Raw genomic sequence first — 19,198 nt, forward strand, 5'->3', positions numbered from 1 at the left:
CAAACAGATGGGCAAATACATCAAATTCTGCTAACCACGTAAGAACATAGGATGAGCCTGCACACTTCACTCCACCATATACCCCAAAAGGAGGTGGACTCTCCGTCATTGGGGGTTTTGAAGCAGAGGTTGGATGGCCATCTCTCAGGGATTCTATAACTAGGGTACCTGCATTGCTGGGGGTTGGCCTAGTTGATCCTTGGGGTCCCTTCCAACTCTACAATTCCATGATTCTATGGTTTTTGTACACATTCCTTAGCATAGCAAAATTCAGAGAATTTCAATTTTTTGGAAGGATGGCTGTGTTTGGTTCTCTGATTGTTTCAGAAAGTGCAAATTAGGTAAATTCACCTTCACACATGAACTGAATTTCTCCTCCTTCTTTACACCATGCACAACACTGTATGGTCATATTCAAAATTAAATGCCCATTGGTGCAACCAGTTGGGTTAGTGAGCATTTGGGGGAGTGCCTTTTCTGCAGTGGCCCTACATTGATGGAATTCTCTTTCAACTGACTTTCATACAATTCAAATGAGAATTAAAGACAGCATAAGTATTACTGTGTTTCCATCCATGTATTGATTTTTGAAAATGTGAATTAGGTTGGTTCACCTTTAAATGTGAATTGAATAAAGTTCTCCTCCATCCCCTACAGCTGCCCACATGCAACCTAGTAACCCAGACTTCTAAAATAACAATATATAGAGCAATTGAGGGGCATCGGGTGGCGCTGTGGGTAAAACCTCAGTGCCTAGGATTTGCCGATCGTATGGTCGGTGGTTCGAATCCCTACGGCGGGGTGAGCTCCCATCGTTCGGTCCCAGCTCCTGCCCACCTAGCAGTTCAAAAGCACCCCTAAGTGCAAGTAGATAAATAGGTATCGCTTTATAGCGGGAAGGTAAACGGCGTTTCCGTGTGCTGCGCTGGTGCTGGCTTGCCAGCTGCAGCTTCGTCACGCTGGCCACGTGACCCGGAAGTGTCTTCAGACGGCGCTGGCTCACGGCCTCTAGAGCAAGATGAGCATGCAACCCCAGAGTCGGACACGACTGTCCGTACGAGCAGGGGTACCTTTACCTTTTATAGAGCAATTGTACATAAAAAATGTGAAATAGACTCAAGTTGTATGCAAAATAGTCTATTCTACATATGTGGTTTTATGTACACATGTGTGTTTGTGTGTTGAGAAAGAATTGGTAAGTAGAGAATTTTTTTTATAAAGCCCCCTCCTTTGCCGGGGGGGGGGAGAGGATCCCAAGTGCAGGAAGGTGGGATAGCAAGCATGAAGGCCAGGGAACATTGCTTACAGTGATTTTAAACTACAAGACTGACATGTGAGTAGGCATTGAATTAGTTTGATTCCCTTATCTCCCAGTTATGTACAACCAGTGACATGCTCCCATTTGTTTCATCAATGCTGGAGATACTTATACTAAGTAAGATCATTGATTTGTCTCGCTCAATATTTTCCCACATTGACTGGCAACAGTTATTGATGGTTTCTCAATCATATGAACTAAACCTGAGACCTTTTGCATGCAAAATATGTGTCCTTACCACTGAGCTATGCCCATCCCCAATGCACCTGCCAATACTATTCAATGATTTTCTATTGGACTTGATATTTTGCATCTATGCTTTATGTTCCTGGTGATACATATCTACATTTTCTCAGGATATTGGCCTTTTGTTGTCTCATTTTGGGATTCACCCAGTTTAGGAGATTTTATTCCAAAGCCTTAAACTAAGTTAAAGAAGTCCACAGTAGACATTAATAGGGTTATTAAAAAGTCTTCAGCCGCAAAATGCACCTGACTGAAGCCAAACAGCAAACAGTTCTACAGTTTTGGATGTGTGTGTGTGTGGGGGGGGTGTCTTTAACAGTGGGTTGCTATTTGGCCCTACCAAGCATTTCCAAGACTGTGGCCTCCTTAAATCTCATAAGTGAATAAGAAGAGCCTACTGGATCAGGCTAATGGTTGATCTAGTCCAGAGAGCTGTTCTCACCGGGACCAACTTAATGCCTCTGGGAAGACTGAAAACAGGACCCAAGGGCAACATTCCTCCTGGAGCCAACCAAAAATGAATTATGTTCCACCATGTTTTGATTCAGAAGTCATACAAGAAATAGGGAACTGTAAAATTCAGGGGAGGATCCAGTTGAAAGGGATTCCATAAGCACTCACAATAGCTTGCTAATTTTGCTAGTTTCATCTAGTTTAATTTAACACAAGCAAATGTGTTCCACCAACAGTAGTTTGGAAGCTGCTTGTTTTGTGTATCACAGCAAAGGGACGAAGGGACATGGCTTTTCAAAAATAATTGCCCATTTGGCTTGTATTGTTTTCATAATATTATTTTATTGGTTTCTTTTATGTTTAAAAATTACTTTTCAAGTGTTGGGTATTTCACCCCATAAAAAGGGAGCTTGGGCTGCAATCTAAACCCCACTTACTTTGGGGAAAGTCCAGCTGAATTCAATAAAATTTCAGTGTATGCATGGGTGACTCTGACCATTTCTCTTTCTGTCAGGTTCTCACTTTAGGATGGATTTCTCCTAATAAACATTTTCCCCATTACATTTTGCCTAAAATATACATTTTTGCAAAGCAATGTCTCCTCGTACAATTTTTTTGTGTCTGTTATTTTCACTGATATATGCATACTAGTATTTTCTACATATTGGTTGGCTGGAGAACCACATAGAAAAAATCATGGAATGACTGTGAGTTGCAGTTTAGAAAGTGATAAGTATGTTTGCCTTTAAATGAGAACTAAATCAAATTCACACCCTTATTTCTGAGTAGGATTGCACTACAATGCATTTATAAATGCATTAAATGGAGGTCTAGCACAGCAAATGCATTTCAAAAATGAAAACAAATGAAAACATACAAAGCCAACTTGGCCGAAGGTGGAAAAACATTTCTATCAACTTGTGTAAATTTCAATAGCGAGAGCTTTGCAGCGCTGCAACCAAACATTGGAACTCTGCCACGATGCTGTGCTTTTAACTACTTGCTGTTCCACCAAGGATGCTTTCCAAGGATACTACAATTTATGTACAATGAATTGCTGGGATGCTAGAGACGATATATTAAAATACCTTGTTTCTTACAATCTGAATCTGAATACAGGTAGGCGAGTGAATGTCACTGCTGTTTCTATGCAACATTATCAAATAAACCCTAATAGATTGGAGGAAAAGAGCAATTTGGGGACAGACAAGAAAGATAGAGACATAATGGTGCCACGGCACAAATTGCAGTGTGTGAGCGCACAGGAGGTGAGTGCTCTATTTAAGACCACATAATGTGCCAAGCTGACAGTCCAAATAGAAGAGATCACCCAGCAATTGGCTGCCAAACACATCCTGAATTTGAAAATATAAACATCAACTAAGCAGCCGTTATCTCAGCGAAAACTGAAAGCCACTGGGAAGGTGACTTTCTGGCAGTGTGAAGGAAAAGACTGGGCTACACAATGCAGAGAGGATTTCATTATGGCTTGTAACAGAGCTGGGCTGATATTTTTGTGAGTTTTGCTTTTCACACCAAGATTTGCATGTTCAGTGAGGGAGGGATTCCATTGCAGGGCTATGGAAAATGTTTTACTGTCTTTCATCAAAGTGCTTCACTAATCACTATTTAGACTGCAACTGGTCTAACAGACCAGTCTCTGAGCTAGCTCACATTGTGAAGGGAAGTTCTTGAGTTCTGAGAGCTAAGGAACAGTACAACCCTTGACCTGATAGCAGAAGGAGTAATATAATATCTGATCTTCTTCGGCAGGGGTTCAAAGTCCCACTCAGCCATGAAATTCACTGCCTCTCTGCACAACCTACTTCACAGGGTTATTGTGGGGATGAATTCAGGAGGGGAGAAGCGTGTATGCCAATTTGAGGTAGGATATAAATGCAATAAATAAATAAGAATATATAAGTGAAATACTGAAGACACAAATGCAGACAATTCCAACAAGAAAGACATGTGGGATGCATCTAAACAAACCAGTGTGGCTGCAAAAAAGAGCTTACAGATGAGCTGAGATGTGAGAAGGGCATATATAAGAAATGAAGAAAGAAGAAACCATGAAGAGTATACTCTTGGGGGGGAAAGCAATTTGCAAAAAGGCGTATATTAGGCAAGATTGCATTAATAAGTGTCTTTTCAGAGAAACTAGCACTAAAATGCTGGTGAATTTTCATGAGCACTTTTTTTTAAAAAAAAAGAGAGCAGTTGCTTTACCTCTAAGGGGAAGGAAACCCCATGAACATCCTATTGAGGCCTGAGCATGCTTAACTGATATGCAATGCTGATTGACTGTTGGAGGGGAAAATAGGAAACAGTGAAGAAGTGGATGGTGTATTCTCAAAAGGGCATGGGCTAGAACTCCAGACAGGAGCACACACTAGGCACAGCTTTTTGTTGCACGTCCCACTTAATGCTGAAATCATGCCCCTTGATGCTTGAACATGACAGATTTCTGAATCTGTACATGTGCATTGGCTCTACCTGAAATTACCTGCATCAGCTGCATTAGCTTAGCTGCTGAATAGGTTTTCTTCTGGAAAGGTATAAGCCTGGAGGAAAAGAAAGCTGAGAAGGACAATAATCCTCTTCAAGGTAGTGTATAGCTGCAACTGATTACAAAGCAATGAGGCTCAACAGAACCCTGCAAAGCCTCGTTTCTCTACTCTACCATCCCCTTATTTTCTTCAACATTGATTCCAAAAGGCATGTGAAATGGGCATGGATTATATTTGAAATGAGGAGGAAATAATAAATCGGGACAGAAAAGGGATTGAGTTTTAAAACTCATCAATCTGAGCCTAAGAACACAGGCGACGGAGTAGTAATATGGAATGATTTCCTGGGATTGCAGTTGCACACCCAGGGTAAAGAGATGAGATGTGTGTTGTTGGGTTAGCTAGGCCCTCAGGTTTCTGAACTTTTAACATAACAAGGAGCTGTACAGCAATTCAAAAACTGTGAGTGGACGTCGTCTAAAGGGAGAGGGGCTTTTTAGCCCCACCCAAACTGGCAATAGTTAACAGCTTCTACCCAATCTGGCCACATCTCTTCCAGTACTGAAAGACGCTCTATCCAGTTCAGAATCCTGCAGACCCAAAGATTCTTATTTAAGGAAGCAATAGCCCAACTGAACGACAGGCTTAGAGAATCCCTGCTCACCATCTTGGTGTCTCCAGGTACTATGAGAAGGCTGTAAGCTCATGGAAGGCCCATAGCTCAGTAGTAGATATATAAATCTATATGATATATAAATCTATGATTCTATGACTCTGTAATGTGCAATTCCAAAACCCAGGGAGAAAACTGAATAAGAAACATTCTAAAAAGATTCCTTAAGCTTCATGAAAACCATGAGAAGAAAACAAAACAAAATAGATAAATAACAGCTGTTGATTTTTAGACACATTTTTGCCTCCTAGTCAATTTCAGAAAGTGTGATTTCTGTGATTCTTCTGCTTCCTTTAGAAAGGTCAAATGACTAACTCTAAGCTCCTCACAGTGGGCATCATGATTCAATTTTGATGGTCTCATTTCAACTCCTATTTTTCAAAATCTCTGCACACAGTTTGCCAATATGGTGAGTCCTTCTCAATTAAAACCTATACTGCTCCCGAAAAGAATACTACCAAACCACTGATTTGCCGTTCTAGCATCATGAAGTATAGAGTGATGTTGTTTGCATCACTCCTGCCATGCACAGAAAACAGGTAAGTCTGACATAATAAATAGGTATTTGCAGAAGGCCTTTCAAAATTATCCATACTGAATGCGGTCAAAGAAAATATCTGGGCCATTCTGACAAATTCACTAACTGTGGATTTAATTTCAAATCACCACTCTCTACATGAATATGCATTGGAATTGTGAACAAAATCATTATATTACACTTCTTTATATATGTCTTTGACTCTTAAGATTCAAGAAGAGACCTGAATAGTAGAAAGGTGATAGTTCAGTGGTAGAGAACCTGGTCGGCATACAGAAGGACCCAGGTCTGATCCCTGACATCTTTAGTTAGGAATGAAAAAGATCCCTACCTGAATCCCTGGAAAGCTGCTGCCAGTCAGTGTAGACAAGAGTAACCTAGATTTACCAATGAACTGATTTAGTATCAGGCAGCTCCTTGGGAACATAACTGAGGCCAAACTGAGCTTATTTTCACAGTGTTTTCTGCTTGCAGTATGTTGACCATTTATGGTCAGCCTGTGGTGCTGTTTCTCTGTATCACTGGCGTTATGTGAAACCTAATGGCTGATGCCAGGTATTTGCAGTGCTCATCCTGCATCAGTTACTTCCACTCAGGCACAACCATAGTTTCTGAGAGGATTGGAAATTAGAATTGGCTATTAATACCTATTTGTTTCATGCCTGTAGGTGATCCATGTGATTGGACTCCTGAGTGGTGGGGTGGTCCTATCTGTGCTTATGGATACACAACTGTTAACGTGGGTGCTCCATTGCAGGTATCATGTGTGCCTTGCAGTTGTTGGAGAAAAGGAGCCAGTGAGGTCTGTGGCACCGGAGGTGGCTCTAGCAGGTGTTCAGTGCATGCGTGGATGGATTGTGTGGAAAGGACTAATATTTCAAATATATTCAAGAACATGATCTACTCTGTTATGTCAAAAACACGTTGAAGCTATCAATTATGATTGTCACTTCTACCATCTATTAGCTCATTCACAATTTGAGAATGAGCTAATAGACTGTACCAACTGCGAAAAATGCCATAAATCACAATGTTATTAGTGTCATCCAAGAGGGGGTGGCAGCATCTGTCAGGTTTTTGCCAACTTTTTCAGGCCGTGGCAAGTTGGAGTAGGAAACAGCCAATAATTCAAGATGGTGGCTAACACAGATTCAAACATAATGAGAATAACCTTTTCTGCACACACACTAGAGTGAAGATTTGTGAGACATAAGTATAGTATATAATCACAATTTTAATAACTGTTTGCATAAAAGACCTGCAATGAGGAAATTAACTTTGGACTTGGATTTGCATAGAGAATAAAGGGTGCCAGATTTCTTTATTGCCCAAGTTGAGTTGGGAGGCCAACATCCACCATTAGATGAGGTTCTGAGTGCCAACTCATCATGAAATTGAGTTGAGGGGGCATCTCCGTTAACCATTCTGCCCCCATTGTCCAGCGTTCATCAGGGCAGGTTTTTTAGGTCTCAAGAACACCAGACCAAGCAAACCTGTCTGGCTGGCAATGTGAGATAATTGGCCAGATGTCCTTTATTCAGGGATACATTGAGGTCGTTACATGGATAGTCACATTGCTATCCACCCTAAATTCCAAGTTGTGACAATATAAAGCTAACCAACAACCAAATGAGGTGCATCCCTCTAACATAGAACAGTGCAGAGTAAGTGCACTAGGCCAATCCAATATATCCCTTCAAAAACCCTACCCTGAAACCGATTGGCTAATCTTGCACTGCTTAAATGATGAGTCACTGCCAAATGATGAAGAGCAAGTTGGAGAGTTCCACATCCCTTTTCACAGAGGAAGCCACTCTCCTCCTATTGTCACAAAAGGCCTGCCATGGCCTTACCACTGCCTATTTTGAGATAAAGCCTCATGAGGCTTCCTTTATGCAAAGCGGGGATGGGGCAAAATAACCCATGCTCTCAAAGGAGGCAACATTGCCATGCAATCTGTTTAGAGATTCTGTGTTTGGCAAACCTTACTGGAAGCCCGTCTTTGGGAGGGGAAACATCATGGAAATACCCATGATGCTATGCACTCAAAGCTGGCCTATAAATAAGAATATGTTTTTTTCTAGGAGCAGACACAAAGCAACCAATGAGTCTTCTACTAAATAAAATACAATCAGAAAACAGCTGGGGAGGGGATGAAACATACAATAAGGGGCAAGAAATGAAACATACAAAGAGTTCAGAAAACATGGCATGGAAATAATCTACTAATGGCATGTTGAAAGTTGTTACAAAACCATTTGGGCATATTAAGTTTTGCATAGAAAATATAGCTGTCAGCTATTTTAACATCCAGATGCCCCTTTATTGATTACAACTGGCTCTATAAACAAACAAGTCATGCCCCTCCAAATTCCTCTAGCAAGGAACAAGCAGGCTATGTAGGACTGAGATAACGTTTACCTTCAGGGGTAACCTGACAGTTTTACATTTGCTTAAGGCTTATTTGTTTTAAGCAAAAGGACAAGGCAGAATAGACTGGATTTGACAATAAATGCACTTTGTGAGCCAACTGCAGAGCGAGGCAAAGGAATGTGGATGCAATTGGAAGGATGAGAGACGTAGCTCGGAGGGAAGAAGCTCTTCCAGGCGATACCCACATGAGGAAGAAATTAGACGTGAGCAGCTGGACAAAATTAAAAAAAAAATATGTTCCTGAAATGTGGACAGCAAATTATTTGCACACAGCAGAGGTTGCAAAATTGCTTCCTTGTTTTTACGTTGTGGATGAAAAACACAACAAATGAAGAAGAGACCAGACAGACCGTGTGTCCGGGGGGGGGGGGAGTTTCCTCTGGCAAGTTTATCTTTCCCTAGTTTACTAATGGACAAAATGCATCTCATCACCGCTATGATGGGGGAGAAAGTTGATTTAGTTACATTTTAATGCAAGCCTACCTAATTCACACTTCCCAAAGCAAAAGCTGAACAAAGTCACAGCTATCCATCAAAATCTGCACTTTTTCATTCTGTGATGCAGTTCTCCAATTAAAAAAATGCATATGTAATGTATACATCCATGAAAAACAGAAATTCACTATATTAGGTAAAGTTGAATACAAAATGCTGACAATTTTTTGTGGTGATTTTCCCCCCAACATAGAACTGGAAAAATGAGAAACTGATACTATTATTATTTACAGAATCATCCATCACAGTTTTGGCACATGCATTTATTTTGATAAACAAAGGCTCCCAGGCCATAGATTAATTTGGCAAAGTGTCACATTGCCTCTTGACCATGGCAGGTTTTTAACCTGCAAAACTAGAATGTAAGAAGATATGAAAACCCATCTAGTCCAGTATCCTCTTCTCTCAGTGGCCAACCAGATGCCTATTGGAAGCACCCAGGCTCTGCACTTTGCCCTCAAAGTTGTAGAGGGTTGTAAAATGGTACACCCCTTCCAACAGAGCACTGCTATTCTGGCTAAAACAGATTATTGAGTCAAGAATGCTTCCTGCCACATGAGACCCTTGGAAATATCCCATGGTTGTCATGGTGTCTGTGTCGTCCTGAGCCACATTCAATGAGGCAACCTCAGCATAGATGTCAAGAGTCCTTCATACTAGTAAGAAGCTCAGTCAAAAAATCTGTTAGGCAGAATGAATGGGGTGAACCAATCATTCTCAATTTCCCTTGACTTTTCACTCCCTCTACCAGATATAAATGGCGATATGATTTCATATTTTAACTACAGAAGCCTTCCTGTCTGTGCCTTCCCTTCATCTTTTATGAGATTAACAAATCCAGTAATTAAAATCCAGTGATGGAAATGATTTCACCACTACTCAGGGGAAAATGTGGGGTTTTCCAAAAGCTGTTTCCCCCAGAAAATGACATAAATAGGGCTAAAACTCTTCCCGCTCCTAATGAAATGGTGTCTTGAGTTGGGTCCAGCTCTCCATAGACCATTTATTACTTAAATAAATGTGGTCTATTTAAACAAGGTCCTTAATCTAAGCCACTGTTTAATATAAAATGAAAGCTATTTATTTTGTTTATTGTAGATTGAGTAAAATGAAGCTTCAGTTTTTCACTTATTAGACTCAGAGTCACTTTTCGATGCTATATGACTCACGCCATGAGATTACAGGAAGATGTTTAGTGGGGGCTTTTTTTGCTTGTCTGCTTTGAAAATTCACTGTAATCATAACGGCAACTTCAAAACATTTTAGCATACACATATCAAGATACATTATGCTTTGATTTAGAGGATCACCAATGTTCATGTAATTACTATCAAGAAATAACGCAAATGAGCCTTTTTCATGTGTTTGGTCTGTCTGCAGGAGACAATTCGGGGGCTTTCTCTTTAAGTTTATAACAGCGTAAACAAGAAAATTGACATTCTACTCATGGATTTAGAGCAAACACCCATTTTATTGAATGCTTTAAAGACTTTAAATGAATGAGATAAGCAGCTCTTGTTGGCATTCATCTAGCATTTATTTTACATCTTTTAAATCCAATCTCAGATGGTAGTTCAGCATCATATAGATTAAGTTATCGTCTGTTAATATATCTCACCCATGGAAAATAGGCATTGTGCTTTACTGATAAGGGGTAGCACATCTATAACTCAGAGGCTGAATGTACAGTGAGAATAAGTAATCACATCAAGATGAGTTAGGGCTGGGAGGGAAAATCCACATTTATAAAAACCCTGGAGAGGTCTTCTGAAATTATGTAAGATTTAGCAGGACTTTAATGTTTATTTAAGCATTCCTTTTCAACAGAAAGGAATAAAAGTTATTGACCCGCAGCAGGGGGATGATCAATCCTCATATGCACAGAAGCCCTTTAACTAAACCATTCCTGTCATTTCCCAAAGACAATTGTATAATTCCTGCGATGTAAAACAAAATTCATCCTGCTATGCTCTATCAATGTGGGACAAGACGTGATATTATATATTTCTTTCCCCTCCAGATGTCAAACAAGTTGCTAAAAGCAACAGCCAGGTCACATTATATTCATTCATTTGTATATAGTGATCAGACCAGCAAAAAACAAATGTTTTGCATGAAAATAGGAAAGTAACACAAGGGAACAACAATCAACACGTAACACCTTTATCAGGACAGAGCAAAGCATCACAAAGTAATGAGGTAGCTTCTGAGTTCACCCAAAAGTCTCATTCAGACTTGATGTTAAGTAGAAAGAAAGAAAGAAACAGTAACAATGTGGGGAGAAGGATACTGGTGGGCCTAATAGAAAAGCCCCAGTCTGCAGGTTGTAATGCTTTGCAGAGTTAATTAGGTTAGAATAACGCAGAGGTAGCTACCATGGTGTCCCACCAGGAAGAAGAGCAAACAAATGTGTGTATCTCTATATAGTGTTTTAATACCTCCTCCCTTGGAGAGAGGGGGGATAAATAAATAAATAACTTAGGTAAATGGATGGTTTACCCCACTTTGTAATCAATACAAGGAATAGTTTTGTTTTTAAGAAAAAGAAAAAAGCTTCAGGCATTGCAGCAATGAAGAAAGAGACTGGGAAAGAGACACAAAGCAGGAGCTGTTAGTTTTCCCGGGGCAATTGCCCACGTTCAAAACCACTACTTTAATAGATCAAACATTGTGTTGCCTTTACAAATATGTGAAAATGGACACAGCTATCATAAAGTTGTATACTTGGGGGAAAGTTTCATTTTTTGGGGGGGAAATGAGTTTAGATCACCTCTCATTATCTGCTCCTGTCGGGGGCCAGGATTCTGAAGCAGAAGGGGTAAGTAAGGGGTAAGTCTTGCAGAGGACTCAGAGGACTCCATGGAGTATTCTGGGTGGCCAGAGACTCCCTTGCTCAGTTGCAGTAAGTGATTAATGGAGCTGAAAGGAAGAATAATTTCCATTCTGACTCTCTCTCTCTCCTTATGCGGAAGTGCCTTCTTTTTGTCCCTGGTCTCTACAAGTCCGTCTTCCTGGCCCTTCCCAAATAGCTTGCCTCCCTTGAAGGGGTCACTGGCCAGGCTGGTCTTGGCTTTGACATCCCCCTGCCACTGTTTAAGCCAGAGCTGCCTGCGCACTTCCACGTCCACTGCCATGGCCCTTGCTGCAAAGTGCAAGGCATTCAATGAGGCCACACAGGTGGGAGCCTTGACTAGCTTTGCTATGCCTGTTGGGCATGGACAAACTCTGGTGGGACCTCTGCCTGAAAGAGCCTGAGATGCTCTGGCTATGAAGGAATCTGAAGCTGAGACCTTAATGACTATGGCAGAAGCTTCATGCGATCTGCACAACAAAGCCTCTGCCCTTTCGTCCTCAGGGGTAACCCTGCCCATCTCTGGAAACCATGGATCCATGAGCGAGGGAACACATGGGGGCATCTACGAGAGGAACACTCAGAAATCCCACTCCAAACTTATCAAATGGATATAGCCACTTTATGAGAGAGCGTGTTGCCTTGGAGGCCCCAGGTGCCTGCCATTCCTGCAAGATGCTCTCCTTAAACTCCACTGGATGGAAAGGGAGAAAACCCTCTTGGGGGCCTTGCACGCATTGCCTGCTGCCTGGGGTTGGCTCCTTGGCTTGCTGGGCCTGCTCAGGTAGTTTAAATAGTAACAACTCACAAGTAAACAGGGTGAGGATTATAACTTTAATAATAGCTGTTCTATGCAGTCCCTGATCCTGCCAACCTAGCAGTTCGAAAGCATGTCAAAGTGCAAGTAGATAAATAGGTACCGCTGTGGCGGGAAGGTAAACAGCGTTTCCGTGCACTGCTCTGGTTTGCCAGAAGCGGCTTAGTCATGCTGGCCACATGACCCGAAATCTGTACGCCGGCTCCCTCGACCAATAAAGCGAGATGAGCGCCGCAACCCCAGAGTCGGTCACGACTGGACCTAATAGTCAGGGGCCCCTTTACCTTTACCTTTTATGCAATATTTGTTTTGATATTTTGTTTCTTTTTAGAATTTGTGTTTTAAGAATCAAGCCTACATGCTTCAGCAAAATAAAATAAAAAGTCACTTTAAAACATCTTTAGATTGCAGCCCTTTCTCTCTCTTTTTCTGGTCATTTCTTTGTGTGCGTGTTTTTTTTTTCCTTTAAGTAATTGAAGGATGATTTTACTTGATGTCTCTCTTGTTCCCCCCATGAGATTTATAATACCCAAACCTGAATTAAGCTGGCATTATATCTTGAAAGACCAAGAAAGTACAACTCTGCTTTGACTGTTCAGTGCAGCCAACGCATTGGCTTTGAACTAGTAGAAACCTTTCAGGGCAAAAGCTTAAAGAAGCTTATGAAGATGAAACTGGGGCTCTCTGTACTTTCTCTCATTTAATTTCATTCAGCTCCATAGCGGGGAATTGTCAAATATTCTCATACTCTCCAACATTTTGACCAATGAAAATACGGGACACTATCATATACAAAACCATCTTCTCTCAGGAAGCATAACTGACTGACCCCCCACACCACCCCTGTTACAGACTGTTAAATTCCCTTCTCCGGAAGATTTTAAAAAATAAAAATCAGAAGAACAAGTGTGGTGTAGAGGTCATACACACCGAGTGTGTATAAATTAAAATAGCAATACATTTAATTGTAGCATGACAGACCATGACCAAGTGACTTGTGTGCCTCCTAGACCTGCTATCCAGATGCCCTCCTCATGGCCATATTTATTTTCTCCTTTTCCCCATTACCCTTACTCCCATTTCTTAGAAAATGCTTCAGGCTCTTCTCCTGCCACTCCTCTACGCTCATACCACTCCCTATCATGGCACAGATCCCAGGAGGGAACCACCTGCTGATACCAGACACTCCCAACTGTCCCTATTTTCCAGAGACAGTCCCAGATTTACAGAAACTATCCCAGTTTCTGATTTCATCCTGGAATGTCTCGCTTTTCCTTAGGACATCCCTATTTTCATCAGAGAAATGTTGAAGTGTATGGAGTTATGTATGAAATTATGTATGAAGGGTATGAAGACTCCCTGGAAAAGACCCTGATGTTGGGAAAGATGGAGGGCAGAAGGAGAACGGGACAAAAGAGGACGAGATGGGACTTCCGGAGGCGGCGCGAAGCAAGTAATGGCGGTCCTCTTTGCGCTGCGAAGAGGGGCTCCGCAGAAAAGGGTCGTTCGCTGCGGCAAAGCGACGACCCATTAAGAAAAACCACGAGCAGAGTGAGCTCGTGGCCGTGGGATCCGGCGGGCACCAAGAGCGACCCCCGAAACGAAGAAGGGACCCCGTAAGGGGTTTCGGAAGCGCGGAGGGGAAGCGGTGCTGTGGGTTCATCGCTCTTTCTGCGGGAGTGAAGCCGCGTGGCTGTTACTGATGAGCGCCGACCTTTCTTCCTTCTACATTGGATTACAAATCAACTACTCGTGAGTAAGATTTACTCAAAATTGGATTATAAATCTATGAATTTGGCTGAAAGCGGGAGACGAGAAAAAGGAAGTCCGTCTCCCGATGATGCTTAGTGATCAAAGGCAAAGATCTGACAAGCTGGAAGCAGCACAGAGAGGCTTTTAAAGTGAGAGACATCATACGTCTAGAGAAGTTGGAAACTGAAGGAGGCAAGTTACTCTTATTTTCCTGTTATTTTCTGTATTTCATCTGGGGACTTTCTCCTCTGCTAGACTTTTAAAAATCCTAAAGATTCTAAAACCCCCAGTCTCCGGACTTGCAGCGGGACAAAAGGCTATTTTGCGGATACATTTACAAATTTGAAATGGATATTTAGAGGCATTACTGTTGGATACAACTAAACAACTGTACTTTGCACCTTTTAAGAAACTTGTGGTAACATTGTGAGAGCTCTGCCAGAGGGAAAAGGTCTTTCCCAAGGATTACTGTTAATTTACCTAACTGAAGGAACTTTAATGGCGACTGAAACTTTGTTTCTTCTTTCCTGAACTGTAACATTACTCCCTCTAGTGGAGTTTGGGATTTACAACTCTCTGGGAACCAACTTTGCTTTGTCTCTCTGTGGTTTGATTGTTTACTCCAAGGCCTGTCTTTCTCATGAAACTTTAGACAGTTTGACCTTGAATCCAAAGACAGGTGTGGAATGAGCGACAGAGTGAAAACAAGAGCTGCGTCGAAGGCAGGGAAAGGCAAATTGACACAAACAACCCTGTTTTCTCAGGGACGTAGATCTTCAGTCCCTGCTGTTTTACAGACTGCACCCTCACCAACAACTCCAGCTGAAGAAGCTGAACAACCAACAGGTGAGGATATGGCATCTGGAGGATCTAACACTTTGCTAGAGGAAATGCTACAACAATTCGCAATTTTGAATAAAAAAGTGGATGATCAAACTGCAAAAATTGATTTAGCCACATCCTCAATTACCAAACTTTCAGAACAGGTGGCTAAGCACTCACAAGATATTGGTAATTTAAACGACGTAACATCTGAAAATCGAAAATTGGCGGAGGCTGCGATTGGGAAAGCAGAAGCTGCAGCCAAAGGAGTGGAGGAACTGAAAGGAGAGGTTAGGCCGCTCCACAAACATATTACGGACCAGCAGGCCTACCTGTCTTTGGTGGAATTGAGAAACAGGGAAAATAATTTGAGATTACGCTCTATCCCAGAGATTGAGAAAGAGGATTTGACTGGCTTTCTAACGGCAGAATTTTCCAAATTCTGGGGTATAAATCAAGACATAGACTTCAAAATAACGACTGCATTTAGATTGGGAAGAGTTGCCGGGAAGGACAGGCCTAGAGACTGTTTGATCATTTTAAGGACTAAACAGGAGAGAGACAAGCTACTTGATTTACATTTTAACAAAGCACTTGTGATCCAGGACAGAAGAGCACAAATTTACAAGGATATTCCTAAACAATTACTAGACCTAAGAGCTAACTACACGGACCTAGCTGGACTTTTGAGAGGTAACGGAATACCTTACAGGTGGGAGTTTCCACAAGGCCTTTTATTTAAATACAAAGGAAAGAAGATAAAAATCAAAACGAAAGAGGACAGCCAGAAGTTCCTACACGATCACGGAGAAGACTTACAGAAAGGAGCGGCAGCTATTTGGCCACCACCAGAGTTAGGAAAAGAGTTACCACCCTCGGATTCGGACAAAAAAGAAGACACCCAACAAGAGTAACAACAGATTGACACAAGATGTCTCTGCAGCTGTATAGTTGGAACATTAACGGCGCGAATTCCCCAGAAAAACGCAAAAGGATCTTCCATATCTTAAAGAAAGAGAATTTGGATATAATTTGTTTGCAAGAAACCCATGTGACCAGGCTACACAGGAAGGTGTTAACAAATAAAAGATTAGGCCAAGAATTTATCTCATCAGACAGAGTCAAAAAGAGAGGCGTGGTGATTTACGCCAAAGAGAACCTTTCACCAAAATTTTTGTTTAAAGATGAACAAGGAAGAATCCTGGCTATTGAAATTTCGACCCAAGGAGAAAAAGTTTTGATATTGGGAATCTACGCACCAAATGAGGGGAAATCAGAATTTTATAAGAAGCTACATGAGACACTACTGGACTATCTGGACTATTCCAACATCATTATGATGGGAGATATGAATGGGGTTGTCTCTACTTTGATGGATAAGTCACAGAATCAGAATCTGACTAAAGATGGAAGACTACCAAAAACTTTCTTTGAACTAACTGACAATATGGATTTAATCGATCTATGGAGGACGAGAAACCCCCTAGGTAAAGAAGGAACTTTCTTTTCTGAAGCCCACCTGTCATGGACAAGAATCGACCAAATTTGGACAACTAGAGGGCTGGCACCTAAGACTACAAAAATAGAAATCTGCCCAAAGACTTGCTCCGACCATAACGCTCTGAAAATGGAAATGAGATTTACTACTGCCGATTCCTTCAGATGGAAAATGAATGACAACCTGCTAAGAGATCAAGAGATTGTAAAGAAGGCCCAAAAAGTTTTAAAGGACTACTTTGAAATCAACTTAAATATCTCGGTGGAAAAAAGAACAATCTGGGACGCGAGTAAAGCTGTCATGAGAGGGTTTCTGATACAACAGAATACGATTAAGAAAAAACTCTGGAATGGTAAAAAAGACAAGATATTGGAGAAGATAAGAGACGGTGAGAAAAAACTAAGACTGAATCCAAAATCAAAAGAGACTCTAAGAGAAATTAAATTCCACCAGTCACAATATGCGCAACTGATTAACCAAGAAGTGGAATGGAGAATTAAACAAATGAAACAAAGATCATTTGAGTCGGCAAATAAATGTGGGAAACTGCTAGCTTGGCAGTTGAAAAAGAGACAAAAATTAAATTATGTTACCAATCTAGAAGTTGAAGGAAAGAACATCCAGAAACCCGGAGAAATTAGAAAGTGTTTCCAGAAATATTTTAAAAAACTGTACACACAAGGATCCGAGGATGCAGCCGAGATAGAACAATTTTTGAAAGAAAATGGCCTTCCAGAACTATCTCAAGAGAAGAGATCAATCTTGAATTGTAAAATAACACAACAGGAAATTGAGGATGCCATTCAGAATATGCAGTTAGGCAAATCTCCAGGACCTGATGGACTCACCTCCAAGTATTATAGGACGTTAAAAGACTATTTGATACAACCACTAGAGGAGGTTTGCAACCAGATTATGGGGGGAGGGAAGGCACCAGATACGTGGAAAGAAGCATTCATCACATTGATACCTAAAGTGGAAACTGAAAAGACTCAACTTAAGAACTACCGTCCCATCTCACTCCTAAACGTGGATTACAAAATATTTGCAGATATTTTGGCTAACAGATTTAAAAAAGTACTAAATGAAGTAATTCATAAAGACCAGGCTGGCTTTCTCCCAGGTAGACATTTGTTTGATAATACCAGGAACATTATTGATATCTTGGAACTTTTACAAACAAATATCAACACCAAAGCAGTGTTAATCTTTATTGATGCGGAGAAGGCCTTTGACAACATTTCCTGGAAATTCATGAAGAAAAATTTGGAAGGGATGGGAGTGGGAAGGGGGTTTGAGAATGGAATAGAAGCAATTTATTCAGAACAAAAAGCTAAGTTGATAGTGAACAATGTGGTGACAGAAGAACTTCATATTGAAAAAGGGACACGACAGGGGTGCCCCCTATCCCCTTTATTGTTTATTTCAGTCCTGGAGGTTTTGCTGAACATGATAAGGGAGGATCGGCAGGTACAAGGAATACGGGTCGGAGCGAAACAATATAAACTGAAAGCATTTGCAGATGATCTGGTTTTAACACTACAGGAGCCAGAACCCAGTACAAAAAGAGTTTTGGAACTGATCCAGAAATTTGGTCGGGTGGCGGGTTTTAAGCTGAACAAGCAAAAAACTAAGGTGTTAGGGAAAAATTTGACGGCTATGGAAACAGAAGGGTTCCAGAAAGAGACAGAACTAAATATTGTTAAAAAAGTGAAATACCTGGGAGTTAATCTGTCTTCTAAGAATTTGAATTTATTTAAAGACAACTATGAGAAATGTTGGTTAGAAGTTAAAAAAGATTTAGAAATTTGGTCAAGACTGAAATTATCCTTGTTAGGTCGAATCGCAGCTATAAAGATGAACGTTTTGCCAAAGATGTTGTTTTTGTTTCAGGCCTTGCAGATTGTGGACAGAGTGGAATGCTTTGGAAAGTGGCAGAAGGACATCTCTAGGTTTGTCTGGCAGGGCAAAAAGCCCCGAATAAAGTTTAAAATATTAACTGATGCAAAAGAGAGAGGGGGGTTTGCCCTGCCGGACTTAAGGTTATATTATGAAGCGGCGGCCTTCTGCTGGATGAAAGATTGGATTTTACTAGAAAACACTGACGTCCTAGATCTGGAAGGCTTTAACAATTCGTTAGGTTGGCATGCGTATTTGTGGTATGACAAGGGTAAATCATATGGAATGTTTAAAAACCATATTGTCAGAAAAGCAATATATATGGTCTGGAAAAAATACAAAGACTTATTGGAAGGCAAAACTCCGAGGTGGATTTCACCAATAGAGGCCAAAGCTCGGAAAACAACCAATATGGAGGCATACTGGCCGAAATATTGGGAAATAATAGAAAATATTGGAGGTAATTGGAGACTGCAGAGCTTTGAAAAATTAAAGGATAAGGTGCAAAATTGGCTGCATTATGCCCAAATTAATGAGGTTTTTAAGTTAGATAAAAAAACAGGTTTCCAGGTGGAAAAATCGAAACTTGAGACAGAGTTGCTTGAACCAAAGACCAAGTTATTATCGAGAATGTATAACTTGCTGCTTAAATGGAACACTCAGGATGAGACAGTTAAATCAGCAATGATAAAATGGGCTCAGGACATTGGTTATAATATTATGTCTGAAGACTGGGAAAGGTTATGGACCACCGGTATGAAATTTACTGCATGAAATGCTTTGAAAGAAAACATTATGAAGATGGTATACAGGTGGTACATGACCCCGGTTAAGCTAGCTAAGATATACCATTTGTCCGATAACAAATGTTGGAAATGCAAGGAAGCTGAGGG

At 41.0% G+C, this 19,198-nt stretch overlaps 1 protein-coding gene and 1 long non-coding RNA gene across 7 annotated transcripts in view; both read right to left on the bottom strand.

The window, feature by feature from the left end:
• Positions 1-19,198, bottom strand: part of LOC309537523 — a 940,942-nt gene that overhangs the window by 206,075 nt on the left and 715,669 nt on the right. The window lies entirely within an intron of this gene.
• The window catches only part of CDH8 (cadherin 8), a 250,914-nt gene that overhangs the window by 159,549 nt on the left and 72,167 nt on the right, over positions 1-19,198 (bottom strand). The window lies entirely within an intron of this gene.

The sequence above is a fragment of the Podarcis vaucheri genome (genome assembly GCF_965113315.1).
Source record: "Podarcis vaucheri genome assembly, chromosome: 7".
NCBI lineage: Eukaryota > Metazoa > Chordata > Lepidosauria > Squamata > Lacertidae > Podarcis > Podarcis vaucheri.